The 5,090-nt window shown below is 32.7% G+C and overlaps 1 non-coding gene across 1 annotated transcript; it reads left to right on the top strand.

Moving 5' to 3' along the window:
- The first annotated feature begins 1,021 nt into the window (after window positions 1-1,021).
- Trnav-cac lies at window positions 1,022-1,094 on the top strand. The gene has a single exon. It is a non-coding gene; the product is annotated as a tRNA-Val (tRNA).
- Window positions 1,095-5,090: the final 3,996 nt, after the last annotated feature.

Raw genomic sequence — 5,090 nt, 5'->3', positions numbered from 1 at the left:
AAACTACAAAAACAGTGTAATCTAGGTGAAGAGGTATTCTCATTGTCTCATCAGGTGCACTATTCAGCTCACTACGATGTTCTGCAGATACGATCCCAAATCACGGTGGAGCAAAAGAGTTTTCTGCACATAACGTAGCTATAGTATTATTTCAATAAAACGTCGCGGTGCACTCAATTGTGCATCTAGAGAGACAATGAGAATAGTTTTATCGTGTGTATGGTTCCATAAAAAAAATATAAGAATATCATTGCTTCGGAATATAATTTTTAATTTAATCGTTCCTAATCTTTATGTTACTTTTCTTTTTTTCCCATTCCTTGTTAGACTAGTTTATAGTAGAGTGGTTCTAGCCTATACAACTACAGAAATAGTTTATACCAAACAAACGTTTTAAGAAATAATTGTCTTATCAAATACGGTAATGCGAAATGTATCACGCATCAACATTAACTTTCTATCACAACATTACTAAAGATGGCCTCCTATCATTGTTTCGGAATAACGTTTTTTAATTTAATCGTTCCTAATCTTTATGTTACTTTTCTTTTTTTTCCCATTCCTTGTTAGACTAGTTTATAGTAGAGTGGTTCTAGCCTATACAACTACAGAAATAGTTTATACCAAACAAACGTTTTAAGAAATAATTGTCTTATCAAATACGGTAATGCGAAATGTATCACGCATCAACATTAACTTTCTATCACAACATTACTAAAGATGGCCTCCTATCATTGTTTCGGAATAACGTTTTTTAATTTAATCGTTCCTAATCTTTATGTTACTTTTCTTTTTTTCCCATTCCTTGTTAGACTAGTTTATAGTAGAGTAGTTCTAACCTATAAAACAACAGAAATAGTTTATACCAAACAAACGTTATAAGAAATAACTGTCTTATCAAATGCGGTAATGCGAAATGTATCACGCATGAACATTAAAGTTTCTATCACAACTAAATATGGCCTACTGCTACTACTGGCCTACGGGTATAACAATAGTGAGTGCTCGCTCACTACATACAGTTTCCGTAGTGTAGCGGTTATCACGTGTGCTTCACACGCACAAGGTCCCCGGTTCGATCCCGGGCGGAAACAGCTGTACTTTTTGCCACAGACAGTAATGTATTTGTATAATTGCATTGAGTTTTTCTACTGCTAGGTTTTGCCGAACACGAAAGTAAAATATAACTGGAATCTAAATTTTTTTTTATTAAACCACCTGTTTTTTTTAATTATATCTTTGATTGTATTGGTTACACGAGAAATAATAACTTATCTAATACTATAAAATTGGGAGACAGAAAGATTTGAGCGCTCGCACTGCATTCTGCTGAATGAAAAGCTCAGGTAGTAAATATTTGAAAGGTAACAACCAAAGATACGTGGCGCAGCCCTAGCGTTGGACCTCAGAACTACCTGGAATAATCCCCCGGACTTCAGCGTAATTCGTCGGTACGAATTATTTCTTTTTCTTACTTTTTCCTATTTTGGATTTTCATGTTCTTACATGTTTTAATGTAAGGGTTTTCCAAAATGTTGATGTGTGCAATAAGGTTTTGTAATTTTAATTCGTATTTAAGTATATACATTAAACAAAGCATGCCGAGAGTGTTTTTAAAACAACTAAATTCTTGTTAATTAATAAATAGTATTTTTATGTCCTCCATTACGATAAAAACTTGTTATACTCATAAAAGAGTGAGGACATTTTTCGTTCATCAGTGAATATACATTAATTTACTGACATACTATGAGATTCCAAAATAATATAAAGATAAGAGTTTATAAAAATTGGATACGGTTCGTTGGCAACCTCGAGTTCGACGATGGAATGACATGCTGATGGAGATCCATGGACTTTGGCTGAGCGTTGCAAAACCTTTTAGTTAGTCTTAGTAACCATGATGGCAAGGAGAAAATAGCAGAATAAAACCTTTTCAAAACAAACAGAATATAATCACATGCGATGACAACAACTGGCTTAGTGACGCGTGCATCGTAATGAAATTATCTATAGACGAAATCGTGCATGCAACTCAGCGAAGCATGCTACGGCACATGTTGAACCTACCTTTGACATTCGGTCAAATCAGTACGGTTTTAGCTTAAATACCACTTTTAGTGGAGTTTCTGTTGTGAATATTAGCATCTTAGTTAAATGTACTTTTCTGTCGGTGGTATGGGTTGGTAAATTTAACAGACAAAACGGAAGTTTAACCACCCTTTTGTTTGTGTATTTCAAACAGGCTAGTTATGATAGTGACATTTAATAGTATTCTAAATATCTTAACAAGTAGCATAAGGCACCTATGAAACAATCCCGAAGTTCGGGATGAAATGCCGGATCCTCTTCAACACAATCAGCTGTTCTACACACGCCCTAATTAAATAGACTCACAGAAGTTAGGTACGAGTATAGCCAAACTCTAACTAAACAGTCATTGTTCTTCCCCCACCTCTATTATCGTCCCGACTCTAATGTACGTTAACCTTCCATTCCTTTTTAAAACATTTTGTCACGTTTCAGTTTTATTTTATATTATTACTAGCACAAACCGGCGGCTTCGCCCGAAATTTCTATGCAACATTCCGTGCATTTGTTTGAACAGTTCCCACAATTTCAGTAACACTTGAACTATTTTATACCAATCTAGAGGAACTCCAAAGGGGAAGATCATAGCACTCTTAGTACTTGTGATGTAATACGATATAGTTCTATGATATGTTTAAACTGGAATTAATCATAAATCATGCATCAGGTACCCATTTTCAGTGTTCACGATTAAGAGTATAAGAAGTTAAGCAAAGTTGCGAGTAATTCTTATTTCAGGGTTTTCATTTATTAATTATATTTCCAACGCAAAATAGGAGTTTGCTATTTTGACCCGAGAAACAATATCTATAGACCCATATATTATAATGTTGTAATGAGTTTAAATTCCACAATGTCAACTGATAACTAACTCAATACCTTACATGTATACATTACAATTTCGTTCATTAAGGAAAATCCAGAATAAATTAATTAAGGCAATGTTGCCACGATGTTGAATTAAGAAGTGTTGTTAGTATCAAGCTTACTCAATTCTTTCACTCTATAAATGAAAAAATTAAAATATTGGTTAAATTAATAAAATATATACTGATGCTGTCATAAAACAATGTTTTCACAGAAGAGTTCATTACATTTAAAAGGCTCTTTCAATAAATATATCGTGACTTTAGAGATCAAGATTGGATTTTAACCCCTTAAGAGACCAAAGGGAGTCCGGAGAGATTTTCGAAATAAGAATAACTATATTCATCTCAAGAATGTCCTAATAATGAAATTGTACATGGACAATCAGTTGATACTTACACGTTTGACTGGCTTGTTTGTGTAATAAATCGAAGGGGTTTTCCATCTATGATTATACATTACACATTGGTATTTATAAGCATCTTAGAAATTAGCTCGAATAACCTGCTTTGAAATGAAACTAGACGATAGCACTCTTGAAGTCCCCTCTCTTTTAATGTAATGCAAGGACTTCTTGGGCACTTACTCTAATGTTTGCCACTATTTTGTAGAAAGGTTTGGATTTTAAAACAAATGCTTTTTTTGATATTGCAGTTTTGAAAAAACCACTAACAACAAACACATAAAGGTTCTGATTAAATTTTTGAAACTTTTTCACACATTCTGTTATGCTTACAAGTGTGAGCTTGAGAGCCCCCCATTCCACTCTATTTAAAGGGATAGGGAAGGAGATTACCTTTGTTTACTACGATTAATTCATTTTAAATAAATTTTGAACACATTATATTTCACAGTAAAAACTGACTTTTTCACTATCAGAAAACTATTGTTTTACACTATACCTCCAGATATTACGCATACAGGTTTTAATCATTTATATGACTTAGATTATAAGGTTGGCAACACTAGGTTATAACTCTAATAAGTGCATAATGACGTCAAACCATCTAAACTTTAATTGGATTTACTTCTTTTTCAATTTAAAATAAGATGTAACTTCTCTTTCCATCAATTAAACGAATAAAACTTATCTTACGATTTTATGAACTTCAATGAGTTTATTGTTCAAAATCTCATATTATATCGATAAGCAGTGTAAGTTACGGATATTAGAGGTCATAACATTGTTTACCGAGTTACGTGAAAACTGATATACTAAAACCACTCTCTAGAAGTGCTTCTTTTAGTGAAATATGATTAAAATGGCAAAACACTTATTTCGTAAGGTAATATACAGAGCATTATAATTATGGGTATAACTGGAAGTATGTTCCAAGATAATTGCTTTACTATATCATTATTAGATATTATTTACTTTATTCGTATCACCTTAGTTAGTTTATTATTTCCAAGTAGTTCACAATCCCAATAAAATCTATGGATCATTTTAAAAATCCTCCGTGGAATCAAAACTCAGTTCAATACGGAGAATTTTAATGGAATTAGTAACAGCTGATATTTTACCAGTTTTATCATTGATAACTATAATGATGGAGGAATTAGGCTCCTTTTACGGTAAAAGGTCAAGAGAGGGTGTTAAACATACGAGTAGGTTTATTAAGAAACAAGTGTTATATTTCCTTAATAATTGAACAGATCTCGTGAATTTAGTGCAGGCATAAGGACAGACAATCCTTGGATTTGGGGGCCCGAGGCAGATAGGAACAGAACAGCTGACTAAGGTGTAGAAATACAATAATTAATTGTCACATGTACTTTCTACTCCCTCCTGGATGTGTCCTACCAATCGATTTATATACATTGATGGTCCTATCCACCTCCCTCCTTCAAAAATTAAAGTTAAATCTCTCTGAAATATATTTAATTTTATTTTAATATAATTTAAAAATATTAAAGACCCTGTTTAACATTCTAATAATTAATATACAGGGTGATTCAAAAAGATTACCACAACTTTAAATATTTGTATTTAATGGAAGAAACATAGTAGAACCTTCTGTTATACATCATTACAAAGAGTATTAAAAATACTTTTTCACTCAAAAACAAGTTCAGAGATGTTCAATATGACCCCCTCCAGACACTCGAGCAAAAAAACACGATACTCAAAC

Source organism: Homalodisca vitripennis, chromosome 4 (genome assembly GCF_021130785.1).
Source record: "Homalodisca vitripennis isolate AUS2020 chromosome 4, UT_GWSS_2.1, whole genome shotgun sequence".
Classification (NCBI taxonomy): domain Eukaryota; kingdom Metazoa; phylum Arthropoda; class Insecta; order Hemiptera; family Cicadellidae; genus Homalodisca; species Homalodisca vitripennis.
The sequence above is the reverse complement of the archived record's forward strand: the minus strand, read 5'-3'. Positions and strand labels throughout refer to the sequence as shown.